At 45.1% G+C, this 26058-nt stretch overlaps 1 long non-coding RNA gene across 1 annotated transcript in view; it reads right to left on the bottom strand.

Moving 5' to 3' along the window:
• The window catches only part of LOC138249971 (uncharacterized), a 234236-nt gene extending 208721 nt beyond the window's left edge, over window positions 1-25515 (bottom strand). Inside the window, exon 1 of the long non-coding RNA XR_011194873.1 lies at window positions 25444-25515. This is a non-coding gene — a long non-coding RNA (uncharacterized lncRNA). The remainder of the gene's footprint in view (window positions 1-25443) is intronic.
• Window positions 25516-26058: the final 543 nt, after the last annotated feature.

The following is a 26058-nucleotide window of genomic DNA, read 5'->3' as shown; positions in this document are numbered from 1 at the left end:
GACGGAGCGGCGGGCACGTTGAGAGTTGGAGAAGGTCGGAGTACCACACCCTCCTTGGCCAATCCGGAGCTATTACGATTACTAGAGCCCGGTCTTGGCGAATCTTCCTCAATACTCGAGGAATCAAGGGTATGGGAGGAAACGCGTAAAGCAACTGGCCGCACCAGGTCATTTGAAACGCGTCCCCCAACGCTTCCTGCATCGGATACTGAAGGCTGCAGAACAACGGACAATGCGCGTTCTCTCGAGTGGCGAAAAGATCTACCCGAGGAAACCCCCACTTCTGGAAGATTAAACGGACTTGATCTGGATGGAGACGCCACTCGTGGTCTGCCGAGAAGTGGCGACTGAGACTGTCCGCACGCACGTTCAAGACTCCGGCCAGATGGTTTGCTATCAAGCAAATCCGATGGTCCTTTGCCCAGGACCATAGTCGAAGAGCTTCTCTGCAGAGAAGGTACGACCCCACTCCTCCCTGCTTGTTTATGTACCACATCGTGGTAGTATTGTCCGTTAGGACCTGTACCGACTGACCACGAAGGGAAGGGAGGAAGGCCTTGAGAGCCAGACGTACAGCCCGTAACTCTAACAGATTGATGTGAAAAATCTGTTCCTCTGGAGACCAAAGACCTTTGATCTCCAGATCCCCCAGATGAGCTCCCCACCCTAGAGTGGAAGCATCCGTTATGACTGTGGCCACTGGTGGCGACTGCTGGAACGGTTTTCCTTGTGAAAGATTGTTGCTTGCAATCCACCACTTCAAATCCACAGCAGCATCTCTGGAGATCTTGACAGTACCCTCTAGATCCCCTCTGTGTTGAGACCACTGCCTTCGGAGGCACCACTGAAGAGCCCTCATGTGCCAGCGAGCATGCGTGACCAACAGAATGCAGGAGGCAAAAAGACCGAGCAGACGAAGGACCTTGAGGACTGGAACTACCGCTCCATTTCGAAACATTGGAACCAAATCCTGAATATCTTGAATCCGCTGAGGCGGAGGAAAGGCCCGACCCAATGTCGTATCCAGTACTGCCCCTATGAACAGGAGGCGCTGAGAGGGCTCCAGGTGAGATTTGGGCTCGTTCACCGAAAAGCCCAGGTCGAACAACAACTGGGTTGTTGACTGCAGATGACGCAACACAAGCTCCGGGGACTTGGCTTTGATCAACCAATCGTCCAAGTAAGGGAATACTGCTATCCCCTTCCTTCTGAGCTCTGCCGCAACCACCGACATCACCTTCGTGAAGACTCGAGGTGCTGAAGTAAGACCAAACGGAAGGACCGCAAACTGGTAGTGTTGCGATCCCACCACAAACCGGAGATACTTCCTGTGTGACTTGAGTATCGGGATATGAAAGTAAGCATCCTGCAAGTCGACAGACACCATCCAGTCTTCCATGTTCAACGCCAAAAGCACCTGTGCTAGGGTCAGCATCTTGAACTTTTCCTGCTTGAGGAACCAATTCAAGATCCTCAGGTCCAGAATTGGTCTCAAACGACCATCCTTCTTGGGAATCAGGAAATACCTTGAGTAAACTCCTTGACCCCTTTCCTGCTCCGGGACCAACTCCACCGCGCCCTTTAAAAGGAGGACTTCTACCTCCTGTTCTAGCAACCGGAGGTGTTCTTGTGAACAATACGAAGGGCGGGGCGGGATGAGGGGCGGAAACTCCCGAAAGGGAAGGGTGTAGCCTTTTCCCACAACACTGAGAACCCAAGTGTCCGACGTAACAGTCTCCCATTTGGTGAGAAAATGCCGTAATCTTCCCCCTACAGGAGAGGAGTGAGTGGGAAATGGTGGAAGCCTAAGGCTGCTTCCCCTGCTGCACCCCGCCAGAGGATGAGGAAGAGGCAGAGTGCTGCTGAGAGGCTCCCCTGGTGCGGACCCTACCCCTCCCCCTAAAAGATCTATAGGGATGGGAAGAGGCAGGTTGCTGATATCTTCCCCGAAAGGAAGAGGAGGAAGAGCCACGCCCAAATCCACGAAACCTCCTGAAGAATCTGGAAGAGGCCGTGGAAGAAGGAGCTTGGAGTCCCAACGACTTAGCCGTGGCCCTGCTCTCCTTAAAACGTTCCAAGGCCGAATCAGCCTTAGCCCCAAACAGTTTGTCCCCATCAAACGGGAGATCCAACAATGTGGACTGTACATCTGCCGAAAAGCCCGAGTTACGTAGCCAGGCCTGTCTCCTTTCCACCACAGTTGTGCCCATTGCTCTGGCTACCGAGTCGGTGGTATCCAGTCCCGTCTGGATAATTTGGGTCGCAGCAGCCTGGGCATCAGAGACAAGATCCAAAAGACCCTGGGGAAGCTCTGTAAACGAAGAGGAGATGTCATCCATCAGAGCATGAATATACCTCCCCAGGATACAGGTCGCATTAGTGGCTTTTAACGCCAGACTGCAGGACGAAAAAATCTTCTTCGACTGCGCCTCTAGCTTTTTTGAATCTCTGTCCCCAGGCACCGTCGGGAAAGAACCAGGCGCTGACTTGGACGAACAGGAGGCCTGCACAACCAAGCTCTCCGGCGTAGGGTGCCTAGATAGGAAACCAGGATCAGTTGGAGCCGTCCGATACCTCCTGGCCACGGCTCTGTGAACTGCTGGGGAAGATGCCGGCTTCTTCCACACCTCTAAAACCGGATCCAGCAGAGCGTCATTAAAAGGTAATAGAGGCTCCGCCGCGGCTGAGGCCGGATGCAACACCTCTGTCAAAAGGTTTTGTTTCGCCTCCACCACCGGCAAAGGCAGGTCCAAAAAACTAGCTGCCTTCCGTACCACTGTATGAAAGGAAGCAGCTTCCTCGGTATATTCCCCCGGGGACGAAAGGTCCCACTCAGGGGAAGTGTCCAGCCCACTGGCCGACTCCAGTCCACGCAGCCCATCACCCGAGTCCTCTAGCTCTCCTTCCTCTAGGGCTCGTTGGTACTCCTGCTCCTCTAGTACCCGGAGAGCACGCCTCCTTGAATGCAGTCGTTGCTCAATCCGCGGAGTCGACAACACCTCCGCCGAAGTCGGAGATCGGCGCCGATCTTCCGAAGCCACCGACGCCGCATCCGGCGCCACAGGTAACTTCGGCGCCGACTGAAGAGCAGATGAAACGGATGGACCCACCGGAGTCACAGGCCGAAATCTCGACGTCGACGGGCCTGGGGCCAATCCCTCCGAAGCCATCGGAGCGGCCACCGGCGCCGACACTGGCGCCGAGCCCACGTTCCCAAACGGGAGAAAGGGCATAAAGGGTGCCGGCCGAAGAGGCGCAGGATCACCCAAAGAAAAGGCCAAAGGCCCAGCCGGAGCACCCCCTGGAGCCATCTGTTGGAAGATGGCATACATCGCATTCAAGAATGCGGAACTATCGGCTCCAGGGGTGGGAAAAGCCGGATACTGGGGTGCCTGACTCGGAGGCGACCCCGACGCCGGCCTCGGCGTCTGCGCCGGAGAAAACACCTGAGGCTCCAATACCTCAATCACCGACGCCTGTCCAGGCGAAGTTGGAGACGTCGGAGAGAGCAACGGCGTCGAAGGATGCGGCGTCACCGTGGGGCTGACCTCCCATGTCCTCCGGCGCCGATCCGGAGACCTGGAACGAGCCTCCCTTGAATGACGCCGAGATTCTCTACGGCGCCGGGAGTCTCGATGACGCCGATGTCTTGGAGAAGACTTTTTCTTGTGATGCTTCTCCTTTGACTTGGCCATAAACAGCTTCGCCTCGCGTTCTTTAATGGCCTTCGGATTCATGTGCTGACACGAATCACAAGTCGAGACGTCGTGGTCGGAGCTCAAACACCAAAGGCAATCGGAATGAGGATCCGTCACCGACATCTTGCCTCCACACTCACGACAAGGCTTAAATCCAGACTTTCTCTGCGACATTATTTCCACAGAGAAAGAGTACGCAGCAAGATATACACTGTAACCGCAAGAGTAACAGTTGCTCCCTCGAAGATAACCGTTTCGAATGCACGGAAAAAAGGGAACTGACGTCCGCACGTCGTCGAGGACCTCTTATTGCCTGTATGACGTCAGACGGCGTCGCGTGCGAGACAGTGACGTCCTCGTCGACGTGCAGAGACTAGTAAGAAGATTTCCGTCGAATGCTGGCGCCATGGGAGTATTCATGAGGTGAGGAATCCACAGGTAGTTGTATCCATCAGAAAGTACACACTACAGACGTATTTTAAATACAGCACATGGTGGCGACAGGAGGGTGCTAAAGGGCGCAAGAAATGTGGCGTTGCACTGCATGAAGCACCACGTTTCTTAAATATGCCTCATAATGTTTAAGAAACTGAGGAGATGTTGTAAGGCAAGTACTTAAGAGCTGTGTGTAAGACATGCTTGCTTTAGTTTTCCCCCACACATTTGCCACTGATAAATGCTTGAATATTACAGTGTAAAATTGGAAACAAATTCTACAAAATAGGAGACTTAGCTGGGGTGGGTTTTTTGTTCACTCAGGGCAATGTTGCATAATTTCCAGAGTTTCGTGTTACAATTGATAGCAAAATGTGTGAGATTATCTCATCACACCACAGGTTTAACTGAGAGTTCGTTCTTTAAAAAAATCCATTTGAAGGAGCACAGGAAGAAGGAAACCAAATTGAACGTAGGTGGCTATATGCATCGTATTTTGTGCTATTGTGTTGCATAAAGTAGGTCCTCATGCTAAAAATATATGCAAGCACACGCTATCCACTTACTATGAGTGCAAAAGTGCCGAACTGTCATTTCACATATTAATAATCCTAATTTCACTTCATTTTGGCAGAAACTGCAAGGAGTCCGTGAAGGACTAGAGAAAATCTTTCTGTGCTCCTTAATTTCTATGTTTAAATTGGTCCTAAAAGATCACTTGCTATCCAGAGCAAATATGTTTTGCTGCCAGGTGTTAGTACACCCAATTTGGCCACCAGAGTCTAAATGACACCATCAATAAAATAACATTATTAGCATCATCGCATTTCTATAAACCTTTTTAATTCTGAACATTTGTGAAACAGTTTAAACTCCAAAGAACTAATGAAAATGAAAATGGGCATTTAAAGAATAACAAAAAAAATAAAAGGGTGTCTTGTATTTCAAAACTATTAATTTCCTTTGCACTTTAGGCCATCAAACTGCTGCCATCTCATGTAGCAAGCAGATAATGCTTGCAATATCAATGTTTTCCGTTTGTCATTATTTTCAGCAGAAACAGATCAATAGTTTGTTGTCAATGTTTCCTGTGAAATATAGCAGAGCATATTGAGCAAATGGGTAGACTAAACTTATACCTTTTCATCGACAAAAATCTAAATTATTTTGGGGTAGTAAAAAAACACCCAGTGACAAAATAGCTGTTGTTTTCAGGTTTATTTCAATGGAGCCTATGTCCTCTACAGGGAACTGGTTCAGGGTGACATGTCAAGCTCAATTGCTGCAATACAGGGTTTTATCACGCTGGAAATTTGTAACTCTGAAATGGCAGAAGCAGCACAATCATAAATTGACAACACCACTCGTGTTTGTTGCACAGACTACATATATGCCATCTCTACATTGGGGAAGCTGTTTTTCTTCTGGGATACTTATTGCCTTGGGACTTGAAGTGTTAGTAAAGACTTGGTGACCTAGAAAACGAGGGTCATATTTTAATGTTGGTGATTTTTGTGAAAGAAAGTTCAAAGAGGCTTACAATGTCCCTTTGTCATTGGAGGGTAATAATGGGAAAGCCTTGTCAAGCCATCATGGTGGCACTTCACTCAACCACCCAGGAATGGATATTCACAGCAAAAAAGTACAAACAACTGGAGCTTTGTGTGCAAAGTAGGGAGGAAACAAATATTGCAAAACATTCATTCTACTTTTTTGGAGTAATTTTCTAACAAAAGTAATTCTTACAATGTAAAAAGGATGAAAAATTATATAATTGCAGGCAATTGTATTCCAAGTTAAAATGAAAGCTACAGAATTTACTAATGGTAACCTGCTACAGTGCCGGGGAGCTTAATTTTTCAAGACAAAGAAAGCTGGTTCTGATCTACTGGTGACTCAATTTGCTATTTGCTATTGATAAATATTCAAAATTAGTCTGAACTGGTTTTGTAATTATTTTAACAAGTAAAGATTCATAATGATAGTTTTAAAAATCAAGGCCCAGATTGATGAATCATTAGCATTTCCTTGTGTCGTGGAAGGCAACACAAGGACAATGCAGAGGCTTCAGGTATATTTACAAAGCCACTCGATTGGCAATTTGCACCACCATATGTGGCTTTATAAAGAAATGTAATGCACTGCAGCAGCCTGTGCTGCGCTACATTACATTTCAAGCTATGATACGTTCAATGAGTGGAGGAGCATGGGCATTCCCATGCATCCACTCATGGACTTTGGTGCATTCCTAGATTTAATATACATAGTAAACCTGTGAATGTCCAAAATGCTTCACCTTCCCAAGTAATGAGGGGTAATATCTTTATTTCTCCTCATTACTTCCTCTTTCTATGCATGATACATTTCACATTACACAAAGAGTTAAATGCTGTTAAGGATTGTTTACAAAACATAAGTCAGGCACCATTGCTCTAAGATAAGAGGGTGTCTGTGCTGGCGAAAGGCAGCACACTGCTCTGGAGCAAGGACTGGTTCGAAATGCTCATATCTTTGTAAATATTGAGCATTTCTGCTCTCTATCTTTAGAGCAGCAACTATGCTTCCTGCCCTGTGTTGCATAAAAGATTAATAAATATCCCCCATAATTATACAGTTTCCTTCTTTGAGTATATGTTTGACTTGAATGCCATTCAAATAAAAAACCCAAACTTTAGACCTAAGTGTAGGAAAATCTGTATGATGTATATAAAATAAACATATGTATGAAAAATATTCAAACATCTTCATAATTGCAAGAGGTAGTGGAGGGGTTTCTAGGCATAAGAATATTTGCATTGTGGACAAAAAATGTTATAAATACCATAAAAAGGTAACTTTTTTGTCCGTAAAAACTCCACTCGGGTGCGGTCAAACATGTACATATAAACCTACAATTTTATGGAGTAGTTTTAAACATCTAAACAGTGGGGTAAACGTATTTGAAATATCAACGAATCAATACAAATGTATAGCTTTACTCGCAATGTTACTACTTTGAGGAGACAACTCATTTATTACTCTGCCCTCTGACACATACAACAGTAAAGGGCTACACACTTAACCCTACCTTAAAGATGACAAAAACTGTCACACTTTATATTTTCACGATCTTATTAAGGAAATTGCATTCACAAACTTTCAGAAATGTAGCATTTGTGTATAAGCATCTCTCTTACACCTAAAAGTGCCACTTTTATGCCCAAAATATTAATTAATCTGGTCCTTAATTGCTAATACAAATGTAAACATAATCTAAGGATGACCAAGCAATTTGCCTGCAAATTCAACAGAAAGAAGCCAGCAGTAACAACGAATTTTAGCATTCTGTATTAAACCATGCATGGCTTATTTTCCCTAAAATGGGAGACAGTTTTTTGGGACCCTAGTCTTAAAAAATCATTCAATTAAACTATGTTTACTAACAATATTTTTCGGTTTAAACCGTTTTCTTGCAAGAAAAATCTCTAAACACAATAATAAGCTATCACATGTGCCTCTGTAGGGTTGTGACTAGATAGCTGTACTAATTAAAACCTCAGCACAACTTTCAAGCAAAAAGAATGACAATAACAATCCATTTTCACTCCTTTACTTTATTAAATAGATCATGCTTGGGAGGATTTGGGGTGTACTATATGGTATGGCTAGGTAGCACTACCATGCAGTACACTCACAAATACCATCTTGGGTACAGTCAGGTACATTTACTGAACCTTAAGCTCAACCCTGGGTAGCTGTGGCTGTGAGCAATAAGGCTTAGCAAAGGAACAATGGGTAAACCTTTTAAAAACACCAAACAGCAGAATAAGAAGGCCACACGACACGAAAGAGACAAGACACCAGGCTAGAAAAATAGATTTGATTTTTATGTATATTTAGAGACCTTGGTCATCAAAATCCACTGGAGGGTTACAGAGCTATAGATTTGTAAAGGAATACATAATTTTTGCATCCACCGCAAACAAACAATGTTCAACAAAAACTTTAGAAACGTTTTAAAAGTTTGGAAAAGTTAGTTCAGCAACTCTGACATCAGTTGGACAACCAAGTGTGGCAGGTCAGTGGTCCGGGGGCAACATAGATTATTTTGGACAGTTACCTGACCACCAGAGCATTTTTAGAGCAAGATCCAAACTGTACAGGATGACCGCCATAGACAATAATAGAGTGGTCCTGATGCTGAGGGATGCCGGCTCAAAGATGCTCAATGATGCTCCAGTCCATGGGGTTTAAGTCTGGCTGAGTCCTCGATCCACAGGTGAGTAGGGCGACTATGTCTATGGATTTCAGGGTCCCACAAAATCCTCTGTGCAGGGTTCCAAGGGCTGCTGATGCAGACATTGCACTTTTGCAACCCAGCGGTCACGGTGTAAATCTTTGGTGGAGGCTGGTGTCCATCTCAGGTGATGAATCTGGTTACAAACAACATTCATGGATCCAGCAGACAAGGGTACACCTTTTGGCTATATCTGATTTGTCCTTTGGGTGCACGGCGGCCGGTAGGAGCAACAAGACTTCTACAGTGGGTACCAGAGACGCGAGGTGGGTTCCTTCAGCTTTTATGTCCTCAGTGCTCTTCTGGGGGGCCAGCCAACTGACTCTTGGAGTTTCTGCTTGGGACTGGGGCCAGGGATCAGCCTTTCCCCGAGCTAGGCATGCAGACCAGGGTCCAAATGCCACTAGCCCAAAGTGGATGTGGTGTAGTAGCTCCAACATTGCAGTCTCTCTTTGTGTGCTTCCAATGGGTACAGAGTGGTCTTCTCATCCAAATTCCAGGTCCAGTGATTACTGAGGGTCAACATGCAAGGAGTGCAACAGTTCTCCAAGGAATGCGCCCTGAGGGGACCAAGCAGTCACTAGCCAATGGGCTACTGGGTACCCTCCAACCCAGTGACAAAGTTCCTGTGATGTGTGGCATCTGGCTATCCAATAATCCCCTTCAAGATGGCACGATCCTTCCTCGATCATGAGGAGCAAGGCAGGCCACCATAGGGGTGTAGCTACCTGGGGACAACAGGCCCATTGTAGAACCAGTTTTCGGGTGAGTTTCTTGCCTCTGGCCCTGTTTCCATACTGTCTACAAGGACAAAAGGCAGCCTGCTCAGGGTTGTTGGGCCAGGCAGCCCATCAAAGGCAGCTTCCTCTTTGAAACATGCCTCCATGCTAATCCCTTGAGTCACCATTCTGGCAGAGGAAGTGACATCTCGCTACTGCGGCACTGCCTTTGTCCTTGAGCCTGGGAGTTGTTCACATATCTCCCCCGGCAGTCAGAAAGCTATCTGTATTGGTGTGCCTTTGTGAGGCCCCTGGATGAGTATTCCACAGAGTGGTCACTTTTCTAAAAGTCGTCAACCATTAATAGTGAAGTTAATTTTGACCCGAGCGTTGTATCACATTTAATGTCACAATTAATTTGATGCTCAGATGATCCAGTTTGGTAGTCCCAGTCAAACGTTAGCCAGGTGGAAATGTAACTCGGTACCCTGTGTTAGCCAATAGGGTCACCAACTTTACCTACAGCAAAACAGCAATTTGGACGTGTTGCAGTCAAAACATATTGAGATATATATGTCTCACTTAAAAAAATACAGCTCTCTGTAATAGGGCTGTCCAGGGCCTCCTTAGGAGAGACTTACATATAATGTTCAGGGGCAGGATGGATTTACCATTAGTTTAAATGCCAGTGTCAAACTGACAGTGAAAACACTGTCTTTCAAGTCTGCAGTGTGAGGTTGGGAGCCATTTTGTGTCTTGCAAAGGGTGGCACAAATAGTGCTACAACCCGGAGTGGACACTCTGTCTTACATGTCCTGGCTACCCTGAGTACCAATACTAGGGTCTTATAAGTGAGCCAGGCCATGCCAATTTGGTGTGTCCAATGCAACATATATTTTGCATGGGGTCAGAACACTAGCACTGAGGTCTGGTTAGCAGGCCTCACTGCACCCTCAGAGTCGAAAAACCAGCAGCATCAGTCCACAAATATGGGGGTGAACATGCAAAAAGAGGTATTTCCTTACAATGCTGTTTAACTTTTTCAGAGGATCAATGTTGTCCTTGTCCATCAGTTCATAAAATGGAAATCCTTGAACCTGTGCAGGGAAGGTAGCTATAGTTTGTTTTTTACTTTACAGGCTAGAGAACAATACCCATTTCCATGTACCTAGCCAAGCTTCCTTGGAGACAAAATTAATGATTTCAAGAGACAATGCTCTTGAACTCAAGCACATAGTAACTAGATGAGAGAGAATTAGTCTTATCGGATTTTTAACAGGCATATAATTAGGATTGATGTACCAATAAATTATTCTTAGTAGTTATTTTGCATGTTAATAAACCGCAACTCTACGAGGGCGATGTCAGTGGCCAGCACAAATTAAAACTAAAGATGGAAAACCTCTAACAAATAATTCAAGGACTGCAGCAAGTGCACCATAAAATGACCGGTGAAGGAAGGGTAGCCAAATTTGGGCAAAATCTTAGAAGAAAGCACATAAAGGGAGGAGAGAATTGGGGTGGTGGGATAAACCTTAGATTGTGGTAAGGAAAGGTGAGGTGTTGAAAACCAAGAATGAAGGAATAGGTGGGGTTACAATTATAGGAATGGGAGAGACTGTGGAGAAAGGATGGCGGACTAGGAATGCAAGCGATTTGGACAGGCTTAAGGAGCAGCAGAACATGAGAAGGGATAAGGATACATGAATTGGAGAGAAACAGTGATGGATGTTTGAGAGTAGTTACTTGTCGAAATATAGTAAAAAACATGTCCTTTATATACCTAAGCTCTTCAGGCAGTGACTTTCAAAAGAGAAGAGGCCACTCTTGACAATGGCTCAGTCACTTGCTTCATTATGATGCTTAAATCTTTTTGTCTCAAGTCTAAATGTTATTGTTTCCTTTTCCTCAGGTGCAGAAAACAATGCCATTGGAATGTGGCATTGAGGCTGGCCCTTCCATCCCTTTAAACTATTAAACAGATGGCAAGGTAATAAGTATAATTGTTCACCACACTAGCACCACAAGTTAATGTACTCACAAAATCTACAAATAAAGATTTGCAATCACTCTCCTAAGTGACATAATACATCTGAGTTTAACAATGCATACTTTATTCCAGTTACACAGAATCTCAATTCTAAAAATGTCAATAAAATAGATTATTATTTTATTTAATTACATTATTGGGGAAACCTTAACCTAATCTGCTATACCCCAAAGTAGAAGAAGGACACAAATAATGTTGACCATTCACTTTGTTTCTCAAAATCATCCGTGCATTCTCAAAAATGATACCATGGGTATGAAAATATATTGGATAATTATTTTTCTGAATTAGTTTGTGACCCTCATTTCATCTATGACAGAGGAAAAATCGGTACTCTGAGAACACCGTTATTGTGATTTTACATAGAGTACGTTCCGAGGACATTTTATAATTGTTGGACTTGGACCTCACTGCAGGGTCACACCCAAACCTTTTTCCTTCACCCCTTCTCTTTTCTGAGTTTGTCTTTTAGGACTCTGTGCACTTTACTTGAGCTAACCAGTGCTAAAGTGCTTGTGCTCACCCCTTAAAACATGATAAAATTGGCTTACACCGAATTGGCACACTTCATTTTCTTATAAGTCCTTGGTACAGTAGTACTACATGTACCAAGGGCCTGTAAATTAAATGCTACTAGTGTGCCTGCAGCACTCATTGAGCCATCCATTTAAGTGGCCCTTTAAAACATTTCTCAAGCTTGCCATTGCAACCTGTGTGCAGTTTTAAACCTTAGAAAATTTGCCAATTTGACCTCAGAAAATATCATTTTGCCAGCTCTATTAATTGTTAATACATATAAACCACCCCTCAAGTAGGCCCTAAACAGCACAGAATACAGGGTGTATAGCATTTAAAAAGTAGGACCTTATGTTTTTAAGATTTACAGTTCCTGGTCATGAATACTCCTAAATGTATTTTTCACTACTGCAAGACCCACCTCTCCATTAAGATAACATTGGGTTATCTTACTAATTTTAATAAGTCCTAACTTTTGATTGAGAACAGGTGGAAATATTCTGTTTGGACTCCAATGAATTGTAATTTAAAATCTGTTTTAATGGCAAAGTCACATTTTAAATTTCACTTTGAAAACATTTTAGAACATTCGCATGTTCCTGCCCTAAACCTTCCAAGGCCTTATAGGAGTATCCAGCTGCCTGGGCCTTTTAATTGCTCCCACATCAGGGATGTGTATTGGGCCCAGACAGTGAACAATAGGATATGTGTGTAGCTGGGAGAGGGTCATGCTGCCACAATTGGAGGGTGGAGCTGTTCCCTGCCCCACTTGGATTTCAAAGGAGCACCCCAGACATCTTTGGGCTTAGGCAGGGGAAGGAAGGAAATTCCAGAACCAGATGTCTGGGGAAGTGTAGAAATTTCTCCCACTTCATATCTGGCACCAGGTATATATATTGGCCCCTCAGGCAAATTTTGTGGTATACTTGTGGATCTGTGTACATTACAGAACAAGACCATCGTTGTTCCCAGAGGACTGCCTTGGTTGTTGAGGTCTGCCTTTCTCCCCAGAAGGCTACCCTGCTAATTGATACCTGCCTTATCCTTCAGATGACTGCCTTGTTACTACCAGAGGATTACACTGCTGCTAAAGGCCTGCCTTGTTCTTCGGAGGACTGGCTTGCTGCATGAGGCCTGTCATGCCCTCTGAGAAGGAGGACTGGACCTGCTACCTTTACCACAGTCTACCCTGAGTGACTCCAAAGGTTGACTGACCCCTTGTTCTGAGCTACAGGAACACAACACGCTCATGAGGCCTCCATGCAACTGCCCAGCTGATCCACTGCAACTAGCCATGTCTGAACCTGCAACTGTCCCTGCCTGGACCTGCAACTGGCCCTGGGCCATGCTGGCCCCTACAGGAATGAGTTATTGATCCCAAAGAGGTGCCACCCCAGTCTTGGACCTTTGGCTTGCATCAGTTGAGCTCTTACTGTGAAATCCTGAAGTTTGAACTCTGTGTGCCAGACTTTAAGAAAGTAACTTTTCCAGCAAGACTAACCTGGTCCCGGCATCCGGCCTTCCCTCTATTGGGGTCAGTCTTGTGACTTTGTCCCGGTCTAGCTCTTTCTGTTTCTAGGAGCGATTTTTCCTTAACCCCTTAAAAATTGGATATCTCTGGTTCTCCTGATGGGATTTTTGTCGTGTTGCTCTCATTTTATTTATTAAATTTTACTTTCATTTTATAAACTGGTTTGGGATTTTTTCATATAGTGCTTTACTTTATTACTGTTTGTGTTCTACATAAAACACATTGCCTCCAAGGTGTTAGACTTTTCATCCTTGGAGTGGTCTCCCCTAACTTTTTGCCTTTGTTTCCCAGGTCGTTGATGTGTGCTGGACTCTGTTTTTGCTGCTTTTGTTATTCTGGGCACTTTGGGCTGCTTGCACCTCTCTCTTGACAGTGACACAAAGGGAGCTGGGGTGTAGCCTGCATATCCTGATGAGCCATCAGTGCTAGGAGGGAGTGGAGGAATGGTCACTTACATCTGAAAGGGCTGTGCCTGTCCTCACACAATGCGGTCTCCAACCCCAGGGCAAAGCAGGATTTCACAAACAAGAGACTTTCCTTTGAAGAAGACCTACTTCAAGCACAAAATGGGTATAAAAAGAGCACCCAAAACTACAGACTTTATACCACTTCTGGACATCAAGATTACTTCTGCCTGGAGAAGAGCTGAAGAGCTGAGGAGAAATGCTGCCCTGTCTGTGCTTTGTGGAGCTATCCTGCAATTGCTGCTTCTGCCTGGGCAAGAGGACAAAGACTGGACTTTGTGTGCCTTCCTGCTTGTGAAGAAATCTCCAAGGGCTTGTCCTGAGCTTGCCTCCTGTAGTTGAAGTCTCAGGGACATCAAAGACTTCTCCTGCCAGCACCTGGACTCTCTGCTGAAACTCTTGCCCTGCCAAGTGGTGCCCTATCCAGTTCCTGCGGCCTTGGAAGGTGAAGCTAGTAGACCAAGACTGAAAATCCTTGCATCCCTGCCGTGCGGGGAAAATATTGACGGAGCTTCCAAGATACGGCTGAAAAAAGATGCGCCGCCGGCTTCGCAGCAGAAATCGACGCTCCACCGGCATTGCGGCTAGAAAATCGATGCACCTAGCTGGAAGAACAACGCGAAACACCTGCTGACGAAGTCTGTTACCGTCGCAACCCACACTGCGCGGTTTTGTTGATCACGTGTGGCAGGATTTTCTGCGCAAACCTTGCTGGACACGGAAAAATGACACATAGCCTTCCCAGACCTGAGAACTGCCCGGATCAACGCATCACTCCCCTGCGGGGAGGAAAAACAACGCACGCCTACCCGACGGAGAAGGAGAAACGACACAAGGTCTTGCTTGCGAATGAGAAATCGACGCACGCTTACCTTTTTAAACGCACTCGCCCGTGCGTTTTATTTTGATGCTACCCAGGGACTTTTCAATGCTAACAGTGTTTTACCTGTTTTCTCAAGGATTTAAGACTCTTTTTGCTTTTTTTAATTAATAACTTGACTTGTGTGTAGTGGATGTTTGTCGTTTTGGTCTTGTTTTGTTTAGATACATAATGTCTATTATTCTAAACCTGTGTTGTGTTATTTTGTAGTGTTTTCATTAAGTTACTGTGTGTGTTGGTCCAAATTCTTTACACCTAGCGCTCTGAAGTTAAGCCTGCCTGCTTGTGCCAAGATACCAAGGTGGTGAGCGGGGGTTAGCTGAGGGTGATTCTCCTTTACCCGGACTAGAATGAGGGTCCTTGCTTGGACAGGGGTTAATCTGACTGCCACCAAAGACCCCATTTCTAACATTGGTAGCAGCAATGGACTTGTATCTGTATTTGACATACAGTGAGTAAGTGTATACTACTGTTTTTAGTGCAGACCACTAAGTGACCACATACTACTTGTCTTGTGATTTTGCTTTTTCACTTTTTGGGATTTTTCCCTACTTCCATTTTGTGGTTATCCTTGATTGACTTTTGAACTTCATTGGGAACTTGTTTTCTGCCTTTGGAACTTTGCACTTTTAACTCTCCATCATGTCTCAGTCTGGAGATGCATCAGCTGAAGCTGCTTTTGATTTAGGGAAACTGGAGAGTTACACAGTGGCCTAATTGAAACAGTTCTGTAAAGATCTTGCCTGCCCCATTAAGATCTCCACCAGGAAGGAGGAGCTGCAAAAGGCACTGAGGGCCTCGGTGGAGCCAAGGAAGCTGAGGGGCACACAGGAGATGAGGATGAGGGTGAGGAGGAGGAGGAGGCAGAGTATTCACAATGGTATTGTGGGTGGGCCTTGTTCTGACTGGGGGAGGATCTCCAGGGCAGGTAGCAGTGTCTCATCTAAGGGTCTGACTCCTGAAGAGTTGCCGGAGGGACAGGCAGAGAAGGCTCATCAGTTGGAGTTAGAGAACATGAGGATGGCCATAGAGGAAGAAAAGTTATTGTTGGCTCATGAACTCAGCTTGAGGGAGCTGGATCAGAGGAGCCAGTCTAGTAGGAATGGTGGCAGCCACATCACAGTGAAGCCTGAGAGGAGGGTGCACATTCCTAAGGAACTTGTGAAGTATTACAAGAGGGAGGATGACATACTACTGTGGTTTAAGGGGTATGAGTCTGCCCTCCATAAGAATCTGTTTCCTGAAGCTCTTTGGGGAGCGGGTCTGTGGAAGCACTTTGAGGTAGAGAGAAGAGATACTCTGACATCCTTAGAGGATCCCCAGGGGCTCACTTCTCCCATCATAAACAACACACTGATCACTAGGTATGGTCTCACCCCTGATCAGTATAAGGATAAGTTTAGGTCCTATAAGAAGAAGGAATCCCAAACATGGTTGCAATGTGTTGATTCATTCTGCAGGTCACTGGATGGTTGGGTGAAGGGCAGTAAGGTGACAACGTATGAGGGGCAGCACCTGATTGACAGCAAGCTGACTGACCCCAGGAAGCTTGCTCAGGAAGCAGGCCGCTGGGAGAGCACCAGGGTCTAGAAGAAATATAGAGGAGACCAAGCCAAGGGTGGGCAGGGTCCCTCTCAGAAGAAAGGGGAGTTTAGGGTAAACAGGGGGAGTTCTCTAAAGGGCCCCAATCTGATTCCCAGGGTAAGGATTCCCAGCCCCCCAATGTGAAGAAGCCATGGTTCTCCAAAGGGAAACCTGTGGCAGGAGGTTCCCCACGTAAGTGCTATGCATGTGATCAGGTGGGTCATTTGAGGGGGGACCCCAAATGCCCCAAGAGTACACCGGCACCCACTAGTGCGCAGTCCCAGGGTTTGGCTAGTGTAGCACTTGGGAAGGAGTTGGTTTAAGGTAGATGGGAGGCAGTGAGATGACCCTTGTCTCGCTAGGGGACAGTGAGATGGTCCAGAGAACCCTAGTGCCTGAGAACACTACAAAGTACAGGCAGTGATTGACCATCAATGGTGACACAGAGGGTGGAGGCTCTGAGAGACACAGGAGCCAGTGTGACTACAGTGAGGAGTCACCTGGTGTCTGAAGAGCAGAGAGATCACCGGGTACTTCACCAAGTAGTTTCGGTCGACAACTCAGAGTGTCTGTGGAGAGTAGTGCAGGTTCCCTTTGAATGGAGGGGCATCTCAGGTTCCTTGAAGGTAGCTGTGAGTCCCACTATGCCTGTAGATTGTTTGCCTGGCAATGACCTGGAGGATTCCCCTTGGAAGGAGGTGGAACACAGGTCACACTTGGAGATGTTGGGTCTGCCTGGGTGGCTAGGCGTATCCACCAGGTCTATGGCAGCCCGTCAGGGTGATCAGGAGACCCTGGAGCCTGACACAGTGGCCCAGGTGTCTGCAAGAAGGAGGAAGGGCAATGGGCACGGGAAACTGGACCCAGAAGTTCCCACAGTCCAGGAGGAGGCTGAACCTGAGGGGGAGGCCCTGGAGCCTACAGGGGAACAGGTGGCTGAACTGGGTGAGCTTCCTGAGTTGTCAAAGTGGCAGCAGGAAGGGGGGCCACCAGGGAAGCATTCTGTGAGGCACAGAAGTCATGCCCTACTCTGGAGGGTTTGCGGCAGCAGGCTGAAGACTAGGCATCTGGCAAGGAACCTGGATCACATTTGATTTACTGGGAGGATGGCGTCCTATGTAGGGAGCGTAAGGTTCCTGAACCTGGGTCAGCCCGAGTGCTGGTGGTGCCCCACTGCTTCAGAGCCTTTCTACTGGGTCTGGCTCATGATGTGCCTTTAGCTGGTCATTTGGGGCAGGACAAGATGTTTGAGTGGCTTGTCACCCACTTGTATTGACCCCAAATGGCACTCTGATGCTCATTGCAAGACTTGCCCAACTTGTCAGGCAAGTGGCAAGAGTGGGGAGAAATGTGAGGCTCCCCTCCAACCTTTTCCAGTAGTCAGTACCTTCTTTGAAAGGGTTGGCATTGACATTGTGGGGCTTCAGGATCCCACGACAGCCATGGTCAACAGGTTTATCCTGGTCTTGGTGGACCATGCCACCGGTACCCAGAAGCCATGCCTTTGAGATCAGTCGCTGCCCCGGTGTTGAGCCGTGCCTTGATGGGAGTTTTTACCCGCATAGGGTTCCCCAAGGAAGTGGTATCTGATATGGGTACAAACTTCATATCTACTTATATGAAGTCTCCGTGGAAGGTATGTGGGCTAACATATAAGTTCACCACACCTTACCACCCTCAAAGTAATGGTCTTGTTGAGAGATTTAACCGCACCTTGAAAGGCATGATTATTGGCCTGTCAGAGCCCTTGAGGCGGAAGTGGGACGTCCTCTTGCCATGCCTTCTGTTCACTTACAAGGAGGTGCCTCAAAAGGGACTTGGCTTTAGTCCTTTTGAGCTGTGAGGGGACCGTTAAGTCTGGTCAAGGAGGCTTTGAAAAAAGCTCCTAGTAACCCCCCCCAGGATGTATTTAGTTACATGCTGGCTCTGAGAAACCAGACTGCCCACTTCAGGAGTCTCGCACAGGATAACCTAGAAGCAAGCCAGGCGGACATGAAACGCTGGTATGACCAGAATGCCACTCTGGTCAAGTTTCAACCTGGACAAAAAGTGTTGGTGATCGCACCAGTGGAGTCCAGGGTGCTCCAGGATACGTGGACTGGCCCATTTGAGGTGGTGGAGCACAAGAGTGAAGTCACCTACCTGGTGAACTTGCAGAATCCCAGGAACACTTTTAGGGTCCAGGATGTTAACTGGCTCAAGCCACACTTTGAGTGGACAGAGTTGTCCATCCTCCTAGTGACAGATGATGGGGTGGAGGAGGAGAGTGAGTCTCTTCCTGACCTCCTGTCTGCAGGAGAGAAAGATGGGTCTGCAGAGGGAGTGAACCTCTCCCCTTTCCTGACTGTACAGCAGCAAAGGGACTGTCGCCAGGTGTTGGGACAGTTCGCCTCACTGTTTTCCTTGATCCCAGGGGTCACAAACTTGTGCATACATGATGTGGAAACTGGGGACAGTACACACATTAAACAAAAGGCTTATAAGGTGACTGACAAGGTCAGAGTTAGCATCAAGGATGAGGTATCCAAGATGTTAACCCTAGGGGTACAGAGCATTCCAGTAGTCCTTGGGCTAGCCCTGTGGTTTTGGTCCCAAAGGCTGCTGCTCCTAATGCCACCACAGAACTCCAGCTCTGCGTGGACTACCGGGGTATCAATGCGGTCACTAAAACTGACATGCACCCCATCCCCTGAGCTGATGAGCTTATAGCCCGGTTGGGAGCTGCCAACTACCTGAGCATGTTTGATTTAATGTCTGGGTATTAGCAGATTGCCTTGACAGAGGGGGCCAAGGAAAGGTCTGCCTTTTCTACCCCAGATGGGCACTTTCAGTTTAAGGTGATGCCATTTGGGATGAAAAATGCCCCTGCCACCTTTCAGAGGTTGGTCAGCCAGGTGTTGGCTGGGCTGGATGAGTTCAGAGCAGCCTACTTGGATGACATTGCTGTCTTCAGTTCCACATGGGAGGAACATTTGCGATACCTCCGTAAAGTGTTGGAGGCCCTGCAAAAGGCAGGCCTCACTATTAAAGCAAGCAAGTGCCAAAGAGGGTAGGGTTCTGTGGTGTATTTGGGACACCAGGTGGGGAATGGCTAGGTGGCACCCCTATAGCCAAAGATTGATACCATTCTGGCTTGGGAGCCTCCCAAAACCCAGACTGAAGTGAGAGCCTTTTTAGGTCTCACAGCTATAGGAGGTTTGTCAAGGGGTTTGGCACAATTGTTGCTCCCTTGACTGAGTTGACCTCCAAAAAGCAGCGCAGAAAGGTGATCTGGACTGAGTCTTGCAAGACGGCTTTTGATGCCCGGAAAGCAGCCATGTGCACAGCACCTGTGCTGAAGGCAACTGACTACTTCAAGGAGTTTGTTGTGCAGATGCCTCAGAGCATGGTATTGGAGCAGTACTCTCACAGCTTAATGAAGAGGGCCTTGATCAACCTGTAGCCTTCATGAGCAGGAGGTTACTTCCCAGGGAATGTAGGTGGAGTGCCATAGAACGTGAAACTTTTGCTGGGGTCTGGGCGCTGAAGAAGCTAAGACCCTACTTGTTTGGGACTCACTTCCGGGTTCAGACCGATCACAGGCCCCTAAGATGGTTAATGCAAATGAGAGGTGAGAATCCAAAACTGTTGAAGTGGTCCGTTTCCCTACAGGGGATAGACTTTACGGTGGAACACCGTCCTGGCACAGAACACGCCAGTGCTGATGGTCTGTCCAGATTCTTCCGCCTTAGTGATGAGAACTCCCATGAGGTTGGGTAGTTGCTCCCCACTTTCAGCTGGGGGGACATGTGTTAGACTTTTCATCCTTGGCGTGGTCTCCCCTAACTTTGCCTCTTTTTCCCAGGATGTTGATGTGTGCTGGACTCTGTTTTTGCTGTTTTTGTTACTCTGGGCTCTTTACCACTGCAATCCAGTGCTAAAGTGCATGTGCTCCTATATACAATGTGTATGTAATTGGCTTTCCATGATTGTCATATTTGATTTGCTGGTACGTCCCTAGTACAGTGCACTAGAGGTGCCCAGGGCCGGTAAATCAAATGCTACTAGTGGGCCTGCAGCACTGGTTGTGCCACCTATATTAGTAGCGCTGTAAGCATGGCTCAGACCTGCCACTGCTGTGTCTGTGTGGGCAGATTTTAACTGCCAATTCGACTTGGCAAGTGTACCCACTTGCGAGGCCTAAACCTTCCCTTTTCTTTCATGTAAGACACCCCTAAGGTAGGCCCTAGGTAGCCCCATGGGCAGGGTGTGGTGTATGTTTAAGGTAGGACATATTCTAATGTGTTTTATATGTCCTGACAGTCAAATACTGCCAAATTCGGTGTTTACTGTTACAAGGCCTATCTCTCTCATGGGTTAACATGGGGGCTACCTTTAAATATAATTATAGTGTAGATTCCCTTTGGGAGCAGATAGACATGTGGAGTTTGGGGTCTCTGAGCTCACAATTTAAAAATACATATTTTAGTAAAGTTGGTTTTAAGACTGTGTGTTTGAAAATGCCACTTTTAGAAAGTGGGCATTTTCTTGCTTTAACCATTCTATGACTCTGCCTCTTTGTGGATTCAGTTTGCCGGTTGGGCTGTTTGCTCCTCTCTCTAGACAGTGACACAAAGGTAACTAAGGTGTAGCCTGCATATCCTGATGAGCCATAGGTGCGATGAGGGAGGGGACGAGTGGTCACTTACACCTGAAAGGGCTGTGTCTGCCCTCACACAATGCGGTCTCCATCCCCCTGGTGTTAGTCTGGCGCCTGGCCTGGGCAAAGCAGGATTTCACAAACAAGAGGGACTTTCCTTTGAAGTAAGCCTACTTCAAAGGCCAAAATGGGTATAAAAAGAGCACCCAAAACCACAGACTTTAAATCACTTCTGGACATCAAGAGGAACCTCTGCCTGGAGAAAAGCTGAAGAGCTGAGGAGAAGTGCTGCCCTGCATGAGACTGTGCTTTGTGGCGCTATCCTGCAGTTGCTGCTTCTGCCTGGGCAAGAGGACAAAGACTGGACTTTGTGTGCCTTACTGCTTGTGAAGAAATCTCCAAGGGCTTGTCCTGAGCTTGCCTCATTGTGGTAAAGTGCTTGTGACCATGGAGTGGAATGTGGAGTAAAGGGACATTCTATTCATTGGAGGGTTAGGGATCAGAAGAAGACTGGAAAGGGAAGATGAAGGAGCGAGGTGGGAGTTATCTATGTTGTACTATTCAGAATTTCTGGAATAAAGGATCTCCAAATCTTCAATGATCCTGTGTAATTACTACATAATTGGCGACGAGGGACTCTGCTCAGGGGGCAGAGAAACCTACATAACTTCTAACCCCTGGATAACAAGAGGAAAATAGCAAGGGGTACAGTGAAGAATAAAAAATCAGAAGAATATAGAAGAGGAGAGTGAAGAAAAGTAATTTGGACAGAGGCGGTGCAAATTGTGAGTTTATTCGAATTGTATCTGTCGCTCCGTTGCTGAGACTGACTTGCGTGTGAGCAAAGCCTAGTCTTTTCTTCGTCATTTATTTTTGTTTTCTTTTCACTGCCTTCATCTAATTTGGACTAGCGGCATCAATCTTGATGATGTGTTAATAATATTTGCACTCTGTATGTGTTTTTAAGAAGAAAAGGCGCACGTTGTGTTTGCCGTCAGATCTCGCACATCCACATTTGGAAAATAAACAGTGTGCACGCTTGTGTTATCTGTTAAAACCACACGCGCTATCATCTTGAATGAAAACATTACACACATCCATCTCGTGCTGCATGTTGGAGAAACCTGCCACAGAGCGCAACGGAGTGCAAACGTATATATTCTTTCACACGCCGCACTCCGGCTTCTTCAGCGCCTGAGTGCGACGAGTATGCATGGTCGCGTTGCGCATATCTTAAACGTGCAGAGCACTTACGGGAAGTCGGCGGTAGAGAGAACAGTGATCAGGCTAGTGAATTGATCGATCATACGAGTGGAAGGAGAGCGAATACTGTTTTGTTGACAGGAAGCTCCTGGATTTACGAGTATTCACAGTGATGGTAAAGGAAACTAAAAAAGGACTAAAGTGAAATAGAGCTGAATAGAAAAGGAAAAAAGACTTCTGGATAGGAGCACAACTTATATAGCAATAGGAAGTTGTTTTCCAATAGTAATTCATAATTTTTTTAATTTAGATTGTTATTTTAGATTGTTAATTTAGATTGCTATTTTAGTTTGTTAATTTAGATTGTTATATTAGTATTTTGTGGTAGTTTGTTATTTTAAATTTCTTGCAGGTATGGCTGAACAAAATATTTCTGCACCACCATGTTTTCTACCTTTACGAGGAGAACCAACTATATCATGGAAAAGATGGAAGAACATATTTACAACATACTTGTTGGCTATAGCTGGAGATAAATATAATCCAGTCAGAAAACAAGCAATTTTGCTGCACCATTTGGGAGCAGAGGGTAGAAGAATTTATGATGACTTGCCAGAGATACCTTTAGGTAATGGAGATGGTCAACCTATAAATGTCTATGAAATGTCATTACAAATGCTAGAGAAACATTTTACTCCAAAGATAAGTACAGTATTTGAGCGTCATAAATGTTTCTCCAGTATCCAGGGTCATAATGAGGACATAATGGGCCTGATTACAACTTTGAAGGAAGGTGTTAATCCGTCCCAAATGTGACGTATATACCACCAGCCATATTACGAGTCCATTATATCCTTTGGAACTTGTAATACGTCTGGTGCTATATCCGTCACATTTGGGACGGATTAACACCTCCTCCAAGGTTGTAATCAGGCCCAATACCTTTTGTTGTTGCTTTAAGGGGATTAGCGGTAACATGTGACTTCCGTGATTTAGGTGATTCCTTAATAAGTGATCAAATAGTACATTGCACAAATAACAATAAGGTGAAAGAAAAGTTATCAATAGATCCTTCACTGGAAGAATGCATACAAATAGCGAGAAGTATGGAACACACGGATGCCTGGATGAAGGAGATTGATATTACAAAGAATTGCGTCAGAGACTCTAATAAGGAAACTACTGTTGAGGTGAATGAATTTAAATCTAAGAAGCGAGAGAAAATGATTGAAAATGCTGAAGCGAAAGTTGCGGAGAAGAAAAGTGTGAGCATCACATGCTTTAGATGCAGGTGCCTTGGGCACATAGCTTCGAGCCCGATGTGCACCACACGGACTTTGACGTGTAGGTTGTGCGGCAGGAGGAGTCACATGGTCAAAGTATCTAGGTCAAAGGGGAAAATGTTAAGTAGCAGTGTTAAATCTGTGGATGATCTAAGAGATAATTGTGAGGAAATTATACTTACAATTGGTGATGTGGGAAGGTCTGATTGGTAGAGTGTGGAATCAGTAAGCAAGAAGAATTTGAAGAGAGAAAGTTCAGATGAATTGGAAAAACACCATTGCAATGTGACAATTGGGTCCGCAATGGGAGGTGTACAAAGATGTCTTGAAAGAAAACCTCGAGGATCTTCAGAGGGCTGATGTAAAGGCAGTTGGTTATGGGGGAAAAGAATTGAAATTGTAGGAATGCGTTGGATGGACATTACATTAAAAAACAATGGTGTGCATGGAAAGATATATGTCACTGAGGAGGGATCAAATATTTTGGGATGGAGACACCAAAAGGATTTAGGTATTGTACTTAATCCCAATGCAACTGAACCTGTCATGGTGATAGAGCAAATGGGTTGTATGGAGAGTCAGGAAGCGAATATACAATGGTGTGAGAAATTGATGGATACATTTCCTAAAGACTTCACTGATAAGTTAGGTAAATTAAAAGGTTTTACGCACCGAATAATTTTAAAAACTAATGCAGTACCAGTGGTACATAAGGTAAGACCGGTGTCATTTCTGATGAGAGAGCTACTTCAGCAAGAACTGAGTAGATTGCTGGAAGAGAAAATAATAGAGCCAATTGAATCATCTGAATGGTCGGACCCGATTGTAGTAGCACCAAAAGAGGGAAACAAAATTTGTTTATGTATTGATTTGAGAGACTTTAATAGAAACACTTGGGTAGATAGGCAGCCTTTACCGGATATCAATGAAATGTTCAACATGAGTAAAGGGATGAGAACCCACGTGCTACAGTTGAGTCAGAGTCGTCTTTAATTATAGCTTCATAAATCCAATTGGGGCAAAATACAGAAAATAAGCCAAATGACGAAAAATGTGGTAAGGTAAATCCAATAAATTCAAAGAGTGTAGAAAAAACTGCAACAGCCGACACGTGTTTCGCCCCCCACGGTAGTTCCACCTGGGGCTTTTTCAAGACTCAAAACGAATTCAAAATAGGTACAATGTGGTCGCTTATAGACCTATAAACTCTAATTTCCTCAAATAATTGGAATCTAAGCATGCAAAAATGTCATGCAGGTCTGTGACCAATCCAAAACTTCAGTGGACTATGATACAAAGAAAAAGAGATTTGAGGTGAGGGATAGGGGGACACATAAGGTACCCTAAACCACAGTATATAGTAAAGAGAAAAGTGTGGTTAATTACGGTAAAGGAAAGATATAGTGAAACCATAACAGTCCAAAGAAGTTCTAATTGTTTAGTCCTGCTGTTAAAGCGATTATTCAATAGGAACACCCGTGAGAGAAGTACAGATCTCCTAATTCAAATAATTGCTAGCAGGTTGCAAGTGCTGGAAAATTCAATGGTTAATATATTTAGCGAGTTGTAAGCAAGACTGAATATTAGTGAGCATTTCAAAAGGACCACCAAGGGAGAGACATATGATTAATCATACCAATGTAGTATTCATGGTCATTCATCATTCATCATAATCATTGGTCTGAGTTTGAAGAAAGAACATTTGACTAATTAAAAAAAAAAAAAAATCTTAGTTTGGAGACAGATATAACATTTGTACACATTCCTGACTGACAATGCAAGAGATCGTATTCAATGTTATAGAGTTAATGAGAAAAGGTGGAACAAAATAATACCAGCCAGTTTAACAAGAACATATAAAAATAAAAATAAAATAAAAAGTTATTGAATTGCAGTGATCCTTGTTCCCACAAAGATGTTAACATGAATTAGTGAGTACCCTGATTACTACAACAATAAGGGCACAATTTTAGAGGTGTGGCTTAGAAGTTACAGGCAGCACCGAAAAAGCTTGAAAGCTCCGACTAGATAGGAGTTCAAATCCTCAACATAAACGAGTGAAGCTCAGTATGTTCATATTTATCATAATAATAATCATTACTTGAAATACGGGCAGCCCTGTTATGCAAAGAAAGGCTTTCCGAGTCAGAAAGGAGAAAGCTTACCCGAATACACAATTTTTTCTTGTCGAACGGCAGAGAGTTGCCAAAAACGCGTCTTACTTGGGCGCCATCTTGAAATGGCGTTCACCTGCGCATGCTCATTTACATAGGAAGCTAGCCTGGACTTGTATAGTCCGTTTTCGCTGTTACGGTCGGAAATGTAAATATAGAAGGGAAAAAAGGGTTGCCATATTTATATGAGTACGGAAGCCCGTTTTTCTTCTAGATAAGTGCTCTATAAGCTGATCGAGCGTTCCTAAACTGTTGATCAACATATTCAGATACATTTACGGTGAACTTTGTAGCAAAATTAGATTATGAGCACCATGCTCGTATTAAAAATCATCGGTTAAGAAGAAGAAAAAAAGAAAAATAGAAAAGAAAAATGAAGAAAGTGAATCATAAAATATGGCACTATGTACTAGTAAGAGAAGGAAAAAATGGGAACAGTAATTTGAATTAAAGAAAGAATGAAAACTGAAAAAATGCTGTGAGAATATAAATGAAAGAATATGTTGAAAAGGATGGACATGTGAATGAAAATGGAAAGTGATTCTTTTTCAATACAATGAAAAAATTCAAGTCTAAGAGTGCACAGAACATTTACATTTCTTTGTT

The sequence above is a fragment of the Pleurodeles waltl genome, chromosome 8 (assembly GCF_031143425.1).
Source record: "Pleurodeles waltl isolate 20211129_DDA chromosome 8, aPleWal1.hap1.20221129, whole genome shotgun sequence".
NCBI classification, from domain to species: domain Eukaryota; kingdom Metazoa; phylum Chordata; class Amphibia; order Caudata; family Salamandridae; genus Pleurodeles; species Pleurodeles waltl.
The sequence above is the reverse complement of the archived record's forward strand: the minus strand, read 5'-3'. Positions and strand labels throughout refer to the sequence as shown.